This window comes from Canis lupus, chromosome 7 (assembly GCF_048164855.1).
Source record: "Canis lupus baileyi chromosome 7, mCanLup2.hap1, whole genome shotgun sequence".
Lineage (NCBI taxonomy): Eukaryota > Metazoa > Chordata > Mammalia > Carnivora > Canidae > Canis > Canis lupus.
The window spans coordinates 59116945-59139206 of record NC_132844.1 but is presented as its reverse complement, the minus strand read 5'-3'; the positions used below and the strand labels follow the sequence as shown (position 1 = coordinate 59139206).

Genomic DNA, 22262 nt, shown 5'->3' with positions numbered 1-22262 from the left:
TGGAAATACAAGTACGTTAGGAGAGAGATTATTTATAACAGTGGTATTAATTATTTCCAGGTGGTTTTTCTAGAATGCTATTTAAGGAAGTGTAATTAAGTTATAACTTTGGCATGAGTTTGCTTCATTTAAAAAATGATGGGGGAAGGGAGATTCTAGTCATTATACCCTGGTGAACTTGACATTAATCTCAACAAAAATTCTGGGATCTATAACTAGTAGGAACTTAACATGAATTCTCAATTTATATCAGAGTAAAATAATTTCCCTTTCTGATAGGGTAGTGCCATGGCAGTAGAGTACAAAATTTTAGCAAAATGTTCTTTTTTTTTTTTTAAAGATTTTATTTATTTATTCATGAGAGACACAGAGAAGCAGAGACATAGGCAGAGGGAGAAGCAGGCTCCCCCTTGGGGAGTCCAATGATCCATCCCGGGATCCTGGCCTGGAGCTGAATGAAGGCAGTTGCTCAACCACTGAGGCACCCAGGCGTCCCTCAGCAAAATATTCTTATAGATGAGACAGAGAATTGTACTTCAGACAAAGGCAGGTGTGATGGTTGGTTCACACTTCCAAGCCCACAAGTATTGGTTATTGGATTTGTTGTCTTAGGTATCTGTTAGCTATGGGGCTTTGTATCTGTTGTATGAGTTGTCTAACACTTAGGTTAGAGATTTTAATTCCTTTTTCCTTTTTTTTTTTCCTTTTTCTTTTTAATTTAAAAGTTTTAGAATATTTTTCTTCAAATGACATCTTGGGCAGGACCTCAATATATCAACCAAATAAATGCTGAACTACTCTCATCCAAGTGAGGATTAAAAGTAGTAATACTTGGAAAAGGTTTTTCCAGGGAATGCTGTTTAGGTAGAGACCTAAATGATAAAAAGTGGGCAATTTTTAACCTTGAAGAAGGCTAGAGAGGGAACATGGTTTGTTCGGGTAGATTAATGGTACCCCCTGAGTGAGGGATGGGAATAGGCATGAAGCATGTTTTTGGAATAATGGAAATATTCCCAAATTCAATTGTGATAATAATGGTACAACTTTTTAAATTTACTAAAAATCATTGAATTGTACACCTTAAACATGTGAATTTTATGATGTATAAATAATACCTCAGTAAAATTGTTTAAAAAGTTTTTCAGCTGGGCAGCCCTGGTGGCCCAGCGGTTTAGTGCTGCCTTCGGCCTGGGGTGTGATCCTGGAAATCCGGGATCGAGTACCACGTTGGGCTCCCTGCATGGAGCCTGCTTCTCTCTGCCCGTGTCTCTGCCTCTCTCTCTCTCTCTCTCATGAATAAATAAATTTTAAAAAATCTTAAATAAAAAGAAGTCTTAACATTTACTATGTAGAGAAATAGGCAAAACCTTAAAGAAGCAAGAGGAACGGGGCCCCATTTCTGCTATAATCCCATACACATTTCTCATACCTCATGGCTTCTGTACCTTTGCCTCTACCTAGAAGGTTTTGCTGTACTCCCTCAGTCTGCTACCCCCTTCCTCTTTAATACCATTGTATCTTTTATGGTCTTGATCAAATGTTTCCTCCCTTCCATGAAAGTATCTCTAGTATCTATCCCAAACTATTCCAAGAAGATCTAATTATTGCCTTGGAAATACAGGCATATTTATAGTTTATGAATACTGCATTAGCATTAACTAAACGATGGTGAAGACCTGATCTTTTTTGTCTTTATAAAATGAAACAGTACATAGTGGGAGCTCAAAACATTTTTACTGAATGTAACAAAAGCTTAAGGGAAAAAAATGCTCAAAATTTTATTATACTTGGTATGCTTTTGGGGACAGGTGAAAATTATTCAAAAAGGTAACAGATGAATGATCTATGTTTTAACAGCAGCAGATATTTAAAAAAGAAAAAAAAATGAATCTTAAAGGACCTAAGATTTATAATCAGTATAATAACAGTTATGAGGAAAATGACAGAGGATGATATTTTTAGTGCATACTAAGAAGTGACTATGTGCTAGATACTACTAAACTGATTCAAATGTCAAAACAATCCTATGAGGTAGGTAGTTACTGATATTATTTCCATTTTCCAAGATCACATATTCAATGAGTGGCAGAAATTCCGATCCTCAACCAATCTAACTGCAAATTCTAAAAATCAACACTCTGACTATTCAATAATACTGTCTTTCACAGAGGCTGAAGGGACTCAGATGTAGTTTATTTCAACTTCCACTAAGTTAAAAAAAATAAAATAAAAAATTTCAGACCATTTAAGTGTATATCCAACTAAGGTGACTGTAGTAGAATATTGGATGACACTTGGATAAATTACAAACAACTTTTTGACAATTAAGTGCAGAATATGAAGAAAAAAAGTAAGCCTATATAAAAAGGCTACAATAGTTGAGTTACACAATGAAGAGGAAAAATCTGGAGAATTGGAACACCAAATGCTTTTTATGTCACTAGTCAGGAAAAAAAAAAAAAACTCTACTAGATGAATGAAAAAAAAATCTTCTAAGTCAAATGTAAATAAATGGCTTCCTCTCTCGTCATTCAAATAGTTGAGTTTACCACAAGAAATTCATCTTTTAAGTCTCACGAATTAATTGTAAATACTAAAACTGCAAAACTTGGAAAATCCATGGTACCTTTATGCATACATAAGTCACATAGGCATATACATAAATCACTGGGGTTCTTGAACAAAGTTCAGAAATCACTCTACTAATTAATGTTAAAATTTCCAAGGATAAAACTTGGCAAAAAATATATGCTTCAATTTAGCAGAAATACCAAAACAATAATTGTAGGGTTAATTTCATCATACAACACTTATATTTAAGATGGATATGCTAAAGATATTAAAATTGATTTTGACAGGTTGATTATTTAGGTATGTAATTATTATTATGTTCAGAGTAAAAATTTCTTTGCAGTTTAAAGATACCAATACCATTCATATAACACAGACAGAAAGTTTAACAGAAAAATCTCAACTCAAAAAAATTTGGCTTCCCCATGTAACGACAGGAATCCAGGATCTCTAATTTATATAACCTCAGGTTCCTACCTAGCTTTTACAGACAGAACACTTAAGCAACTCGGAGGGGAAAGTAGGATGCTCTATACCCTGGGATCCAGAAGTTTCCAATATTCAAGCAAGTATAAACAATATGTCTCTCTATTGTTAAGTACTATGTGTTAGATGCACATCTCAGCTTCAGATAGCTCATTTCAAAAATTCAAAAAGCAATGAAATTATGCTTAGGTGATTGTTAAAACATACCTTTCATAGTTGGGGGAATCATATTGTTCATATTGTACTATTTTTCATTAAATGCAGAGGACTTGTTTCTACTTATGGATGTGTTGATTAAAAAACCCAAGTGAAGAAACTTATGTGAAAGATTTCATTTTCAAAAATGAAAGAAAAAAATAAAGAGCGCCAGAGTGAGGAAATACTATTTCTATATATATAAGCTTTGACTTTAAAAAAGAAAATGCCAAATTATTCTGTTTACCTTTACTATATTTTCACATAGGTGCCATCTTTCTTATACTGTTATAATGCCCTCAACAATCTACTCCAGAGCCCACAACAATCTATTCCAGACATGGGGTGGCGTGGAGTGGCGTGGGGCTGAGACATTGGTGAGGGAGTAGAAAACAAGATTGTCTGTAGCACTTTCTATTTCACTATATATCATAATTTCACTATTATGGTATAATAGTAATACATGACAGAAAAACCTTGGTTCAAGTCAGTATAACTACCTCAATTTTCTTAAAATCACACACCTTTATGGTTAAAGTATGTATAGATTTTCTCTCTAAAAAATATAAGAGCAATTTGGCAGCACCTTTGGAATAAGAAAAATATATTTACATATGTTTATAAAAATATCTATATTTTAAACATTTATAAATATTGATATTTAAAATGCCTCTTTTTAATCTATTTGCTATGAAAACAAAACAATGGACTTTGAAAGGGTACTAAATCTACCATCATTACTTTTATTTTGTTAACTAACTTTTATCCTAATGTCTTCATAACAAAGCTAAGCCTTAAGGCTAAATCACCACATAGATCATTAAAACAGCAAAGACACAAAAGAAGGTTCCTCTTACTCCCAGAAAATAGTTCTGTTTCTAATTTTTGTGAAAAGGAAACAAATTGGGAGTATCATTGAAGAGGAGTCACATCAGGAGATACTTTCACATTAAACAAGGAGTATCTTGCATGTATTTTCTCAACCTAAATCACACTGACTACCAAACTCTCAGATATAATTAACATGAATAATAATAACCTGCAAATTACTAACTTCTTTTATTTTGGACTGTATAGTACGTTGAAGATGAAAAGTAAAACTTTAGAGTCTATATAGGTTCTATTTTCAGCTTGACAATATGTTGGAGGATGCAGGGTAAATCTCTTTATAATAGCTAAATATTCTAAGTACGCTGTTAATAAAGGATATTAACTACAACAATCTATTCTACCCCTCTACGCAAACTTCTTAATTTACATATAAATTTAATTCAGCTTAACAATATTCATTGAACATCAACCAAGATGAAGGCCTCTATTAAAAGCTGAGGAACACAAACATGAATAACACCAAGTCCTTAAGAACTTCAAAAATAATGTATAGCATATTGGTAGATGAGCATACAAAATGTTGTCCGATTAGTCAAACATAAAGTTATACTGATTATCTTTTTAAAAATATATGTATGTGAGGTAGCCTAACAGGTTGGAAATGAACTATTGGTATAATACAGGGTCAGATAATTTTCTATAAAAGGTCAGACGGTAAATATTTTCACCCTTGTAGGCCATTAGGTCTCTGTTGCAATTATGCAACTGCCATGGTGGCCTCAGAGCAGTCAATGACAATCCATAAACAAATGAATATGGATATTACAACTTTATTAATGGTCATTAAAATTTGGAATTCACATAATCATTACACGTCACAAAATATTCTTTTGATTTTTTCCAATCATTAAAAAATGTAAAAACCATTCTTAGTTACACATGATGTACAGAAACAGTTGGCTGTTAGGATTTGGCCCTCAGGCCATGGTTGGCCAATCCCTGGTATAATCAAACATCAGTTCCAAATGACATATGGATTGAGCATGACTCTGGTATGTACTGCCCATCACTGCTACTGGTATTCAGAGAGGAGGCGGGGAATATGTTAGAATGATCAAGAAAGACTTCTTTGACTAAGAAGGACTTGAGCCAGCACTTGAGTTGATCTAAGGATGAGGACAACTCAGACACTGAAGCTACTATCTAGTTAGCACATGCAAGAAAGTTGTTTTATCATCCGAAAAAAAAAAAAAATGTTTTGTTGAAACACATAGCAAACAATGAACAGTTAAGCATCATGCCGTTGTTTAAGCTGTATTGTACACCTTACCAGTTTCTGAAATATTGTATATTCACATTTAAAGTATCAAAAACCAAACTGCCATGGGTTATCGAAAAAGACAAGTGGAAGTCATGACTCGTAATACCTCAAAGTATGACTTTATGTTGGAAATAGGATCTTCACAGAAGTAATGAAGTTAAAACGAGGTCATCAGGGTGGAGCCTGATTCAATGTGATTGGTATTCATATAGAAAGGAGAAATTTGGACATAGTAGATATGGACACACACAGAGGAAAGACCACATGGAGGAAGAATACTGCAATAGCAATGCGAATGGAGTGATGCATCCAGAAAGTAAACAATGTCAAGGATTGCCGGCAAATGCTAGAAGCTAGAAGTAAGACAAGGAAGGATTCTCCCAAAGAGACTTCAGAGAGCATGGCCCTGTTGACACCTTGGTTTTCGACTTTTTGACTCCAGAACTGTCAAACAGTAAGTTTCTGTGGTTTAAAGCAACCCAGTGTTTGACACTTTGTTACAGGAGTCCTAAGAAACTAATTCATAAACAACAAAGATTAGGATTCTTTTTAACTTTGTAATACTGTCACTATATAATGCAAATAACATGACATCATTTAATGAACAAATAAAACATTAAGTCTGAAATAAAACCAACCATGCACTAAAACTGTCATGTTAAAATCAAATTGATTTTCTTTGCATGATATGGTTACCAAGCAGGTCATTCCTTGTCTTTTTTTCTTAGTATCTCAAAGCACATCTACCTTGGCTAAGGTAGATGCCTAACAGACAGAAGCAAAGACAATCATTTATCTTGTTGCCTCTTGCTGTCAGGTGAAAGATACCTCAATGAAGCAGATGGTTAACAATTAGGTTGCCACAATTAGGTCCCTGATGTCATCAAAGATCATATGATACATCTCTGCTCATTAAGCCTCAACCTGTTCCTAAGTAACCCAATAAGAGATCACTAAGACTAACTTCTTTCCAAATGGAGGTAACATAAGCATCCAGGAAATTCATTTGAATTCATGTGGATTTTTTAATTTTTTAAGATGGAGCTTCACAATAAAGAATAAAAGAAACCATATTTTCTTAAAGCATACCTACCTTACCCAAGAGCTCTTTCTTACAGAGGTTATACTCTAACATTTTCATTAAATGGTCTATTAATGATTTAAATGTGAGCATAGCCTCACTTCTTTAGAGAAAAAAAAAAAAAAAAGCAGAACTGGGGCATTGTCTTGGACAGAGGCTACTCAGAAAAAATAAAGTCATCAGCAGTAAGACTACACAAAGTTGTTAGACTGCATTTTTTTAATTTTAAGAGTATATATCATTTATTTTAATTTATACAATAGAAGATATTGAAGAGTATTAAGAAAGCCTCAAATTAAAAAAAATTTTTAAATTTAAAAAAAAGAAAGCCTCAAATTATAAGATATCATTTGCTATTTTCATTCTTCATTTTGATAGAGCATCTCTGAAAATGTGAGTTTACAAAGAATGTTAAAGAGAACATACCCTTAATTTGAATTTCTTTACATTAGCCCAGAGGAAGCTGACTGATCTAGGCCATATTTAGCAGCTACAACTCCTTATATTGTTTTTCCTTGTCAGGCTTCCAATTTATACAAACACTTTATCTGGAATCTATTCTAATCTTTTTTCCCAACGTACTATATTCTATAATATGTAGAATTAAAACAAGGTGGTAGGTTCTAATCCAAGCCATTAACCATAGTCCCAAGATTATAAGGACCTATAATGTACTAAGATAACAAAAACTTCTTTGGGCAAAAATTACTTAGTTTGAGAAATGTATTAAAAGACCCCTTTGGTGGTAAATTAGTAGAGGCATACTAGGTACAAATTTGGAGACACAGATTCCATTCATATTTAAAGTAGAAGTTGATATTTCTACAATCAATCAAACTTGGCTTTAACCATATTACCTTAAGATGTGGTAAGAGAGAACTCTGAGCCTAAAAGTCACAAATACAACAACATCAATACTCATCACTGGCACATAACCCAAATCATTCATTCTCGTGACTAACACCATTCCAGCCCTAAGGGGAAAATTCTCCACATTTCTCAAAACAAAAGGCTACTGCATCAGAATGCCATGAAGATTTGTGGGTTGTTACTACTGACATGGGAAATGCACACACTGCTCTGGGGAGTTGGAAGGATTAAGTGGTAGAAATGCTGAGGTTCTCATATCTTCCTCTCACACAGCATGAACGCACAAGATTACTGCATTACAAAGTACCATTTTCAAATAATGCCAAAGATCCATTTTCTTGCTTCTCTTCTTCTGATGTGTAATTTCAAGGATTTTTATGACATATGGTACATGGGTCATCATTTAAATTCTTGCTCTTTGCTCTACAAACTTTGGGGGTGAGCTTGAACAAAACCTAAACCAGACATATTCAAATAAAATTTTGTTTCTACCTCATTTTTAGGATAGATTTATTTTTTGGTAATTGAAAAAATTAGTATGTGTTTGGAATTTTTGGATTAAAAATAATAAGAACTATTGACCCTAACCTACTCCAAAAAAAGTGAACATCTTTCCTGTTTTTAAAAGATTTCCAGTAAAACAAAGTCCAAAGCTGCATTCAACTGTTTATGTTAAAGTTTCCATTTTCAGTTTATTTGTATTTCATCCATTAAAAAAATGTTTTGAAAACCGAGATTCGCATAGAATGTTGGCCAAATTTTCAAACAGTTCCAAACATGCTCTCTCAAAATGTGAACCTACAAGTTTCTTAATGTCTCTGAACTCAGATTTGTGCATTTCGATGTCATCTGGGTGACCAAATTTAAATTTCACGGCTGCTTATCAAACACAGTAACTGAAAACTTGAACTAAACTCATAAGTGTGCAAAGAAGTAAATATCCACTGGAAAAAACCCCTGATTTACAGGGTGGCCCATTTAAAACAGTTCCCATTTAATAATGTGGCTGTGTACAGGGCCTCTTTTAAATGGGCCACCCTGTATGAAGCTTAAGTCCAAGATAAAAAATGTCCTCCCTTGAGAATTTTTAAAAACCAAAAACACTGTAGGTTTAGTGGTTATTTTTAAGGTTTTAGATGGTTTCTTTGGACTCCTTTAGAACTGAAAAAAGATGGATACACATTTTAAAAATGAAATGTTACAACCACACATCTGTAATGAGAACCAGTGCCAGTGGATATTTTTAAAGCAAATTAAAACGGTCAACTTTTTTTAACTTAGGCAAACAGCTGCTACACACACAGTGCACAGTAACTACTTTTCAGCAAAAGTTCAGAAGGAATTTCCTAATGAAGATTTATAGGATGTTCTGGGATTGATAATTAAAGGTTCCCCCCAAAAGATATGAATGACAGCATCAGAGATGTGAGGGTTAAGGGCACTGAGCATGCCTGTACTCTGAAGGAGGGACCTAGAATTTGGAATGAAAAACACAGAGGTTACAACAAAGGAAAATTGGGATGAAACAGACATGGAGCAAAGCTTTATAGTTTAGTTCCTTCTGTAAAAAAAAAGTAATGAGGGGGGATAAAAGGGAAAAGGCTTGCCTAAAAAAATTATATTGTTAAAGACATGGAGTCTGAAGATTTTGACTTCCATTGTGTACCTGACATGAATAATGCTGTTTCCCTCCGAAGACAATACTACTAGTAGTAGTGGTAGTAGTAGTAGTAGTAGTAGTAGTAATCATAATAGTAACAACTATAAACACTCCCACCATACTATGTGCCAACTTCTCTTCTGGTAACTTGGCATCAGTAAATTATTTAATCCCTACAACAATACTATGAGTTTGGCAATGTTATTTCCATTTTCAGGTAAGGAAAATGAAACACTGAGATGAAGTAATGTGCTCAAGGTCACAGACATAGTAACACTGCCTATGTTACTATGTTATAATTCAAGGTAAGGCCTATTCAAGCCTTACCTTGAATCAGGTTGGTTTCAGGTTCCAGGGTCAGCACTCTGGATATTTAAAAAGTTATACTAAATATTTAAAAAGAAGAAATCACATAGTTCCCTGAAAGTATCATTTTGTGAGGATCATATGCTGAACACGACAGATGCATCCTTACAAGTGAAGCAGCCACATTCGACTTCATTCTCAGAGGTAGCTCATTTATTCAACAAATATTTACTGAACACATTATTGTGACAAGTACTGACCTGGGCACTGGCCATAAAGCAATGAATGAAACAGGCACTTTATCTTACCTTGTTTCAAAACTCAGGTCAAAACTAAATGGGATCAATGCCTAACAGAAAGAGATCTATTTACGGACAAGCCTGCCTAGAATGAAGTAGAACAACAACAGCTCTGCTCTACAATAAAGTATTAATAATATTTATTCTCTCAGAAAACTGACAAAGTCAATAGGAAGTAGGACAGGCAGAAATAAAGAAACACAGAGGGAAAACAATAAACTCAAGCAATGGAGCAAAAGAAACCCAAGTAACCAAAAACTGCAAGACAGAAAAGAGAGTGAAGGAGGGAATATAGTAAAAGAGAATAAAGCCACAGCAAATGCAACAAGAACCAAAGAGGTAAGAACCTTAGGAATAGGCAGTTGTTACTAAGTATAATTGTATCTCATTATTTATATCTCCTGAAGACTAATGATGTTCAGCAGCTTTCATGTGCTAATTAGTATTTTATATGCCTTCCCTTTGTAAAATGCCTAGGGTGTTGCCATTTTTTTAAATTAGTTTGCTTAACTTTATATAACTGAAGCAGAATAGGTATATAGATATTCTGGATACAATTCTTTTGTCAGACATAGGTACTACAGTTCTATCAGTCTGTGGCCTACCCATTCATTTTCTTCATTATAAATTTTCAGTAGATCCAGCACAAAGAGTTAAAAGGGTATCCTTTCATCACTGAATTACCTGGCATCTTTGTAGACAATAAATTGGCAGTTTTTGTGGGTTTGTAGACTCTTCTGTTCCACCGAGGTATATGTCTATCCCTTTGCTATGGCCACAGTGTTTTCAATACTGTAGCAGTCTACTTTTTAACAAGTCTAGAATTCAGTTAGCGTAAAGTCTCCAACTTTATTCTTTCTAAAACTGTTCTATTTTCTGTCTACATAAAAATTTCAGAATAGGCATATCAATTTCTATTTTTAAAAGACACTGCTGTGATTTTCATTGGGATTGCATTCAACCATAAATCAATTTGGAGACAACTTATAATAAATTACAATGATATGTCTCCATTTACTTTGATTTTTTTTTCTCTCAGAAGTACTTTGTAATTTTCACTGTAGAAACTTGTTATATTTTCAATTTATTCCTATTGTATGTTTTTTAAATTCTCTTATAAATGATTTTATTTTGACTAATATATAAAAAGCTATACATACTTATGCATACAACTTGAATTTGGAAATAAGTATACATCCGTATCAATGAAACCATCACCACAATTTGTGCCAGAAACATATCCATCACCTCCAAACATTTCCTCAGGCTCTCTTTACTATTATTATTATTTATAATATCAGGATTATCATTTTTGATAAGATTATTTAACATACGATCTTAACCTCTTAGCACACTCAACAATATATAATACAAAATTAACTGTGGACATTATGCTATACAGTAGTTCTATAAAATTATTTATATTTATAACTCAAATTATGGATCATTGGACTAATACTTCCCTATTTTTCCCTCCACCTAGACCCTGACAATCATCATTCATTTCTCTACTTTTAGGAGTTTGACTATTTTAGACTTCTCATATAAACGGTATCATGTATTATTTGTCCTCTGCATCTCGCTTATTTCACACATCTCGCTTACTGACACAAATAGCAGGATTTTAAAGCTGAATAACATATCATTGTAGGGGTGCCTGGGTGGCTCAGTCAGTTAAGTGTCCAGCTGTTGGTTTCAGTTCAGGTCATGATCTTTGGGTCGTGAAATCAAGCCCTGTATCTGGCTCAGTGTGGAGTCTGCTTGAGATTTTCTTCCTCTGACCCTCCCCCTGCTTGCGCATGTTATCTCTAAAGCAAATAAAAATAAAATCTTTAATGAAAAAAAAAAACATATCATTGTATATATATACATTCCACATTTTCTTTATCCATTCACCCATAAAGAGACATTAAGGTTGTTTCTATGTCTTAACAGTGAATAACACATTTACCAATTCTTCACTGCTGAGTAATAGAAGTAAATTAATTTATTAACTTTATATCCTATGACCTTGATATATTCTTTTACAAGGTCTGCTAGTTTTTTAATTATTATTATAGTCATTCTTTAGGCATTTTCTATATATAAGATTGTGTAATTTATGAATAAAGGCAATTTTACTATTTCCTTTTCAACTAGAATGCTTCTTATCTATTCAGGTTGACTTCCTGCACTGTTTACGACTTCCAGTACATACAGAAGAAAAATGGTAAGAGCAAACATCAGGCCTTGTTATGATCTTCATATGGAAAATATCTAGTCTTTCCATTAATTATGATATTATATGTAGGTTTTCATTGGTAATCTGAATCAGTTTAGGCATATTTCCATTTATAGTGTCCTGAAAGGTTTTATTATGAATAGATACTGAATTTTATCACATGCTTTTTCTACATCTCGAAGATGATTATGATTTTTATGCTTTATTATGTTAATGTGGAGAAATACTTTAATGGATTTTTTAAAATGCTGAAATGAATATGCATTGTTAAATAAAATTTTCTTAGTCTTTTTGTATTGTTCTTTAAATAACATGTTTGGTTAGATTTGGTATTTACCTAAAAATTATTGCATTTTATTCAAGAGACAGTGATTTCCAGTTGTCTTATAATATTTTGGTTTGCATATTAGGATAATAGTGGTCTAATAAAACAACACTATCTAGGATGGAATTTATTTGGTACACAGGTTTTTAATTAGTAATTATTTGATTATATTTAATTAGTCCTTATTTGATTATAGAACTACTGAGATTTTTCTATTTCTTATCTAAATTTTAATAATTTGTATTTTTATGGAATTTGTCCATTTCATCTACGTTATCAATATTCCCTTATTGTCCTTTTAATAACAGTGGAAGCTATAGTGATGTTTTCTCTTTCATGCCTGATACTAGCAAGTTCTGGTTTCCCTTTTTCTTGCTCTAATGAGGAGTTTATCAATTTCTTTTTTTTTTTTCCTTATTTATTTATGATAGTCACAGAGAGAGAGAGAGAGAGGCGCAGAGACAGAGGCAGAGGGAGAAGCAGGCTCCATGCACCGGGAGCCCGACGTGGGATTCGATCCCGGGTCTCCAGGATCGCGCCCTGGGCCAAAGGCAGGCGCCAAACCGCTGCGCCACCCAGGGATCCCTCAATTTCTTGATGTTTGAAGGGAACTGGCTTTTATTTTTATTGATTTTTCTCTATAGTCTATTTTCTATTTTACTGATTTCTACTCGAATTTATTATTAACTTTTTCTACTTACACTTTGGTTCAATGTGCATTTTTTTCCTACCTTCTTAAGGTGGAGGCTTAGAATATTGATTTTTGACCTTTATCTTTTCTTTTCTAATATACGCATTTAGAGCTATAAATTTCTCTGGAGGCACTGCCTTAGATTCATCTTATAAATCTTGACATGTATTTATTATCATTATATGAATTTCATTCTTTTCAGTATTATTGTATATATTGTGTATATTTTGCTGTGTATAAGTCCTCTTATTAGATCATATATATTTAGGATTATTCTTTTCTTGATAAACTCATACTTTTTTTTATCACTATACTCCTTTATCTCTAGATATGTGTTTTATCCTGAAATCTCCATTGTCTGATACTAATAGAGTCATATTAGCTTCCCAGTCAACGTGATTAGGGCTTCCATGTTTAAGAAAACCAAATAAGCTTTCTTAAGGAATAATAAACAAAAATATCTCATGAACTGTGACAAATTTTCTTAGAAAATGTAAGAGACTTAGAAAATCACAAGTCCAGTCTTTAGATTTAATGATTGCTTTCTATTAAAGGATTATTTGCCAATTTTCACCATGTATTTACTTTAACAAACTTATCAATTCATCATTTCACTGACTTCCTTAGTAAGCAAAAGATTTTTTTTTTTAATGGAACATTTTGGGGGATCCCTGGGTGGCTCAGTGGTTTAGTGCCTCCCTTTGGCCCAGGGCGTGATCCTGGAGTCCCGGCATGGAGCCTGCTTCTCTCTCCTCCTGTATCTCTGCCTCTCTCTCTCTTTCTCTATGTCTATCATAAATAAATAAATAAATCTTTAAAAAAAATAAAGATGACAGAACATTTTTATATATGTATATATTAGTTACATTATCAATTTTTACAAAAAAAAATAGGCAGAACATAAATTATACTCTGCTTAAAATAAATGAAATACAGAACAGGTAAACAACTGAAAAGATGAACAAAACCAAGAGTTGGATGTTTAAAGAGATAAATAAAATTGACACATTTTTAGCTAGACTAACCAAGGCAAAAAAAAAAAAAAAAAAAAAAAGGAACCAAACAAAATTATAAATGAAAAAGAAATTACAACTGATATCACAGAAATAAAAAGGATCATAAGAAGTTACTACTGAACAACTATACAAAAATAAACTGTACAATCTAGGAGAAAATGGAAAAATACTTAGAAACATACAACCTGCTAATAAGACAATTAGGAAAAGCTAGAAAATCTGTAATAAATGCATTACTCGTAAAGAGGCTGAATCAGTAATCAAAAATCTCATGATGAAGAAAAGCCCATGACCAGATAGCTTCACTAGTAAATTCTACGAACATTTAATGAAGAATTAACATGAATTTTTCTGAAACTCTTACAAAAACACAAAGAGGAGGAAATACCATCAAACTCATTTTATGTGGCCAGACCAAACTGATACCAAAACCAAAAAAGGACACTAGATAACTACGGGCCAATAACATGTGAATATATAAAGATTCTTAATAAAATAGTAGCAAACTTAAGTTCAACAACACATTAAAAGGCCAACTCACTACAATCAAGTGTAATTTATCTCTGAGATACAAGAATATTTTAACAAATGCAAATTAATAAATGTGATACATCACATTAAAAGAATGAGAGGGGAAACTCACAGGATCCTGTCAATAGAGACAAAATTCAACAACAGTTCATGATAAAACTCTTACCCAAAAAAAAAAAAAAAAAAAACTCTTACCCAATAAGATCTAAAAAGAACATATTTCAATATAATAAAGAACATAAATGATAACTCCACAACTAGCCTCAAATCCAACGGCAAAAAGCTGAAACCTTTTCCTCTAGAATCAGAACAAGACCGAAGTACCTGCTCTCATGACTCCTATTCAATGTAATCCTATAAATCACAGCCAGAATAATCAGGGAAGAAAAAAAAGTAAAAGGCATCGCAACTGGAAAAGCGAATTTGGTCCTATTTCCAGGTGACACGATTTTATATATAGAAAATCCTAAACTGCACCAAAAATCTGTTATACCTAATCAACAAATTGAATAGAGTTTCAAGATAAAAAATTAACATACAAAAAAATCAGAAGTGTTTCTACACAATAACACAAATTATTTAATAAGGAAAAAAAGGAAATGATTCTATTTACAATAGCACGAAAACAATAAAATACTCAGAAATAAAATTAAAAGGAAATGAAAGATCTCTGCAATGAAAACTTGAGGGCAATGATTAAAGAAATTTAAAAAAAAACATAATATACGTAAAGGTATCCAATGTTCATGGATTAAAAGAATTATACTGTTAAAATGTCTGTATTACCAAAAGATGTCTACAGATTTAATGTAATCTCTATCAAGATTCTAATTGCATTTTTGAGAAATAGAAAAAACAATCCTAAAATTTATATGAAATCACAAAAGACCCTATTCAAAAAGGCAAAGTTACCCAAAGTAACAAGAACAAAGCAAGAAGCTTCACACTTTCTGCTTTCAAGCTATATTATAAAGATATAATAATGAAAAAATAGGGTACTGACATAAAAACAGATACACAGACAAATGGAACAGAATCAAGAGCTGAGAAAAAATATGTAAATACAGTTAACTGATATTTGACAAAGAAACTGAAAATAGTCAATGGAGAAAAAGATAGTCTCTTCAATAAATTGTCCTGGAAAAACTGGACAATCCACATGTGAAAGAATGAAATTAGATTTTCATCTTACATCATTCAAAAAACTGAATTAAAGGTTTAAATGTAAGACCAGAAAGCATAAAACTGTAGAAGAAAATAAGGGCAAAAAGGAATCTTGACAGATTTTTATGGATATGGATTTTAGGGATACAAGCAACAAAATAAAAAAAAAAAAAGCAGGATTACATCAAACAAAAAGGAAAAGAAATGATCAACAAAATGAAAAGACAACCTATATGATAAAAAGTAGTATTTACAAACTATAATTTAGATGAGGGGTTAGCATCCAAAATATATAAACAACTTACTCAATTCAGTAGTTTAAAAAAAGGAATTCAATTAAAAAATGGGCAAAGATACTAAACAGATATTTTAACAAAGAAGATATATGAATGGTCAACAGATATAAGAAAAGATGCTCAACATCAGTAATCATTAGGGAAATGTAAATCAAAACCATAATAAGATATCATCTTAAGCCCAGGGTTGAACTGGCTAACACTGAAAAGGCAACAGATGACAATGCTGGTGAGGATGCAGAAAAACAGGAACAATTGTGCACTGTTGGTGAGATTGTAAATTGAAACAGCTACTAATAAAAATATTACGGAGGTTCCTCAAAAAATTTAACATTTTATGGGATGCCTAAGTGGCTCAGTAGCTGAGCAATTGCCTTTGACTCAGGGCATGATCTTGGGGTCGAGACCCACACTGAGCTCCGTACATGAAGCCTGTTTCTCCCTCTGCGTCTATGTCTCTGCCTCTCTCTTTGTCTCTCATGAATTAATAAATATATTCTTTTAAAAAAATCAAACATTTTACCATATGATCCAGCAATTTCAATTCTGGAAATATATCTGTAGGAAACAAAAACACTATGTTGAAGACAAAATTCTATGTTCACAGCAGTTACTTACAAAAGGCAAGACACAGAAACAACCTAAGTGTCCATCAATGGATGAATGGGTAAAGAAGCTATGGAATAAATATGTATATTGGAATATTATTCAGCCACAAAAAAGAAGGAAATCCTCCCATTTGAAACAACATGGATATACATTGACTGCATAATGTTAAGTGAAATGAGTCAGAGAAAGACAATGTGATCTAGAGGTTGAATCTTTAATTTAAAAAAACGAAGTCCTAGAAAAAGATATCTGTCTTGTGGTTACCAAATGTAGAACATTTGGTAAAAATGTAAGGTAAAAATTACTTTTAACAGCTTGAGAAAAGGTAAACCACATAAATGTGGTCAAAAGGTACAACCTTCCAATTATAAAATAAATAACAAACAGTAATGTAATAAACAATATGATGACTATAGTTAATACAGAAATGTACAATGTTTGGATGTTGTTAAGACAGTAAGTCCTAAAAAGTTTTCATCATGAGAGAAAATTTTTTTTCTATTTGTTTTCTTCTTTTTTTTTCAGTACCAATATGAAATGATAGATGTTAACTAAACTTTTTGTGGTAATTTCTCAATCAGTTTAAGTCAAATCATTACGCTGTATACTTTAAACTTATACCATGCTGTATGTCAAGTATATCCTCAAAACTGGGAGGGGGAAATCCTCTACCCAAGCATTCTGATCTAGTATTCGACTAGAGAAAACCCTTCAAGTTCATCCTCTTTCCACGGTTATGAGAACTGCTACATAACGGACAACAGAATTACCTGCTACAGATGTGTTCTAAACAGGCTATGTGGGGCAAAGTAGAGTTTAGTTTGGCCATTTGGACAATGGTACTCGATAATAATAAGGCTAAGTATAGGATAATAAAGATCTGGAATCAAGTCCTTGTCCTTGTGACCCTAAATTTCAAATTCATGGTTTCTTTGTGTAGATATTCAACCACTAATTTCATCTTTAAAATAGGGAAAATTGTAACAATAAATAAAATTTACTGAAAGCTTACTAAATTGTAGACCAGTGTGGGCCAAATGTCAGCCACCTAACTACCACCTTCAAGTTGTATTGTTCTTTTTGTTCTGATTAGGCTGTCATTTATTACTTTCTCTAAGTTAATATATATTTCTACTTAATAAATTTATTTAACAAGGAATTTTCTATCACAGAAAACCAGCATCATATGTCAGGAAAGCAAAGGTGCCTACTCTTGATGGCAATTAGCAAAACAGTCTGACCAATTACCCCTTTTGGGGAAATTCTGAATGGGGAAGTGAGGAAGACATGGAGAGAAAAGTAGGAGACAAATGAGAATCAAGCACAAGGGAGTCAAGTCACAAAACTGACAGTGTTAAGTTTGGAGTAATGAGTAATGTGTCATACCACAAGACAACTAAGTCATCAGATTATTCCAAAAATTACTTTTAACAGCTTGAGATATAAATAACAATACCAAAAATTCACCTAATTAAAGTGTATACTTAAGTGGTTTTCAGTATATTCACAGTTGTGAAACCATCACCACAACCTAATTTTAAAACATTTTCATCATCTAAAAAAGACCCCCTCCCTATTTATTAAGAGTCATTCCCCATTTTTGTCTCCTCTCCCAATCTTTACACCTAGCTATCACTAATCAACTTCTGTCTCTATAGATTTACCTGTTTCAGACATTTTGTGTTTGTTTTTGAAGATTTTCTTTGATCCTTTCTTGTCTTTCTCTGTCATGGTTTCCTATTTTCTTTAGTGATATATTTGGATTTCTTTCTCTTAATTCTCTGCATATTTATTAGTGTTTTTTGATATATGGTTATCATTATGTTTGTATATAACCTCTTCTCCATATAGCATTCTATATTAAGTTGATGTCTAAACGCATTCTTTACTCCTCCCACATTTTAGACTTATGGTATCATATTTCATATCGTTTTATTTTTTGAGTTCCTTGACTGATTTTTTATAGAAACATTCCTCTTTACTGCTTTTGTGTTTACTACCTTTATACTGTCACTTTTGGTCTGTCTTTTCCACTCAATGAGTCCTCATTAGTATCTCTTGCAGGGCTGGTTCAATGGTCATGAAGTCTTTTAGTTTTTGTCTAAGTAACTCTTTATCTCTCCTATTCTGAATGATAGCCTTGCTGGATAAAGTTTTCTTGGCTGCAGATTACTCACATTCAGCATTTTAAATAGATCATCCCACTTCCTTCTGTCTTGGAAAGTTACTGCTGAGAAATTCGCTTCTAGCCTTATGGGTTTTCCGTTATAAGTTACTGTCTTGTTTGGTCCTGTTGCTTTTAATTTTATCACTATATTTTGCCAACTTAGTAACAAAATATCTTGATGTGTATCTACTTTTGTTCACTTTGCTGGGAGTTCCCTGTGTCTTCTGGATCTGAATAACTGCTTCCCAAGATTATAGAAGTTTTCAGCTATTATTTCTTCAAATACATATTTTGTCTCCTTTCCTTTCTTTTTCAGGGACTACTATAATACATGTGTTATTACTTCTAATGGAGTGAATAACTTCCCTAAGTCTTTTCTGGTTTTGCAGAATTCTTTTTTCTCTTAATTGTACAGCTTGATTACCTTCCATTACTATTTTAGGTAATTACTTCATTTCTCTGCATCTTCCAGCCTGCTATTCATTCCATCAACTGTGTTTTTCATTTTGTTTACTGAGTTCTTTATCTCTGCTATATTATTTTTTATTAACTCTGTGTTGCAGGTCTCACTCATGTCTTCTATTCTTTTCTAAAGTTCAGTAGTATCTTTCTGACCATTACTTCAAATTCTCTATCAGGTATGTTACTTTTATCTGTTTGCTTAAATCTCTGGCTGTGGCTTTGTCTTGTTCTTTCATTGGGGATAAATATCTCTGTCTTCTCATTTGGTCTAAGTTTCTGTGCCTGTTTCTGTCAGAAAATTCAATCCTTTCAACTTGAAAAACTTAATTAGTGGGAATATATATTACGTGAGGAAAAAAAAAAGTTGTAAGTACCAAGAAAGAGCTGTGGACTAAGAGTCCAAAGATTCTCAGTTATCTTTGCAATGCTATCTACTCTTATCAGCTCCATAATTCTGATTAAGTCATTCTCCCTCTAAAGATCTCAGTTTCCTCATCTGTGAATAAGGGTTGTTGAGATAATAATTAAAGTTGTATTCTGTTTTAAAGTATTATGATTTAAAGTTAAACGTCTCATCCTTCCAGATATAGTGAACTAAAGTAACAACAACAACAAAAAAATACATGAGGGGAAAAAAACCTCATGTATTTTTTCCCTGCAAAATGCTGCTGGATTTATGGCACAAAGTATACAATAAAATGAAAATCTATTCTTTCTCTAATAACATATCTTATTATCCAGAAATCAGCATAATTTAATACATTATCAAGCTTATAAATAACCACTGCATCTCAAGTACATGTGGATTTCTAATAATATGGTCAAAATAAAAATACAAATTAATATCCTACACATCACTTCTGATAAAGGAATCCATTAAAGTCATATATATACACACACATATAAGCCACATACATATAAGCCAAACCCACAAATAGTTCTATTAAATTTGTCTTTTTAATTTTTTCAAAAAGCCATCCTTGAAAGCCAGTAACAATCTAGGCATTCAAGTCATAAAACAAGAAAAAATGAATAAGGTAATAAAATTACCAACACATTGGTCACAAGAATTAGCTTAACACAAAAAAATTTTAGGGGGGGAGGGGCAAGATGGCGGAAGAGTAGGGTCTCCAAATCACCTGTCCCCACCAAATTACCTAGAAAACCTTCAAATTTTCCTGAAAATCTATGAATTCAGCCTGAGAATTAAAGAGAGAACACCTGGAATGCTACAGTGAGAAGAGTTCGCGCTTCTATCAAGGTAGGAAGACGGGGAAAAAGAAATAAAGACACAAAAGGCCTCCAAGGGGGAGGGGCCCCGCGAGGAGCCAGGCTGAGGCTGGGGCGAGTGTCCCCAGGACAGGAGAGCCCCGTCCCGGAGAAGCAGGAGCTGCACCAACCTTCCCGGCGGAAAGGGGCTCGCAGGGAGGTGGAGCAGGACCCAGGAGGGCGGGGATGCCCTCGGGCTCCCGGGGACACTAACAGACACCTGCGCCCCAGGAGAGTGCGCCGAGCTCCCTAAGGGCTGCAGCGCGCACGGCGGGACCCGGAGCAGCTCGGAGGGGCTCGGCCGGCGGCTCCACAGAGAGGCGGCTACACGGTCGGAGCGCGAATCCAACAGCCCAGGCCCCGAGGCAGACGACACCGGGGACACAGCCCACGATCCGGCCTCCCCCCGGGACAGGCAGAGGCCGGGAGGGCCCAGGACAGCGAGGACGCTCCTGGCCCGAGCTGAGCAGATCAGCCGCCCCGCTCTGGAGCCTCCAGGCCCTGCAGACGGAGAGCTCCGGAGCTACTGCGGGGGCTGACTCCAGGTTTGCAGAGCTGGCCCCGCCACTGCGGTTGTTCCTCCTGGGGCCTCACGGGGTAAACAACCCCCACTGAGCCCTGCACCAGGCAGGGGGCGGAGCAGCTCCCCCAAGTGCTAATACCTGGAAATCAGCACAACAGGCCCATCCCCCAGAAGACCAGCTAGACGGACGAGTTCCAAGGGAAGCCAAGGGACTTAAAGTACACAGAATCAGAAGATGCCCTCCCCTCGTGGTTCTTTTTTTCTTTCTTTTTTTTGTTGTTGTTTTGTTTTTCTTTTCCTTTTTGATTTGTTTCCTTCCCCCACCCCTTTTTTTCCTTTCTTTCTTTTACTTTCTCTTTTTTTTTTCTTTTTTTTTTCTACCTTTTGTTTTCTCTTTTTCTTTTCTTTCGTTTTTTCTCTCCTCTCTTTTTCTCCTTTTCCCAATACAACTTGCTTTTGGCCACTCTGCACTGAGCAAAATGACTAGAAGGAAAACCTCAACTCAAAAGAAAGAATCAGAAACAGTCCTCTCTCCCACAGAGTTACAAAATCTGGATTACAATTCAATGTCAGAAAGCCAATTCAGAAGCACTATTATACAGCTACCGGTGGCTCTAGAAAAAAGCTTTATGCTTTTATGCTTTTATGCTTTTATGCTTTTTTTTTTCTTCATGACTGCAGAATTTAGAGCTAATCAGGCAGAAATTAAAATCAGTTGAATGAGATGCAATCCAAACTAGAAGTCCTAATGACGAGGGTTAACGAGGTGGAAGAACGAGGGAGTGACATAGAAGACAAGTTGATGGCAAAGAGGGAAACTAAGGAAAAAAGAGACAAACAATTAAAAGACCATGAAGATAGATTAAGGGAAATAAATGACAGCCTGAAAAAGAAAAACCTACGTTTAATTGGGGTTCCCGAGGGCGCCGAAAGGGCCAGAGGGCCAGAATATGCATTTGAACAAATTCTAGCTGAAAACTTTCCTAATCTGGGAAGGGGAACAGGCATTCAGATCCAGGAAATAGAGAGACCCCCCCCCTAAAATCAATAAAAACCGTTCAACACCTCGACATTTAATAGTGAAACTTGCAAATGCCAAAGATAAAGAGAAGATCCTTAAAGCTGCAAGAGACAAGAAATCCCTGACTTTTATGGGGAGGAGTATTAGGGTAACAGCAGACCTCTCCACAGAGACCTGGAAGGCCAGAAAGGGCTGGCAGGATACATTCAGGGTCCTAAATGAGAAGAACATGCAACCAAGAATACTTTATCCAGCAAGGCTCTCATTCAAAATGGAAGGAGAGATAAAGAGCTTCCAAGACAGGCAGCAACTGAAAGAATATGTGACCTCCAAACCAGCTCGGCACG

General features: G+C 34.2%; 1 protein-coding gene across 10 annotated transcripts in view; it reads right to left on the bottom strand.

Annotated features, from left to right (window-relative positions):
- SUPT3H (SPT3 homolog, SAGA and STAGA complex component) overlaps window positions 1-22262 on the bottom strand; it is a 602245-nt gene that overhangs the window by 344349 nt on the left and 235634 nt on the right. The gene's annotated exons all lie outside the window — the stretch shown is intronic.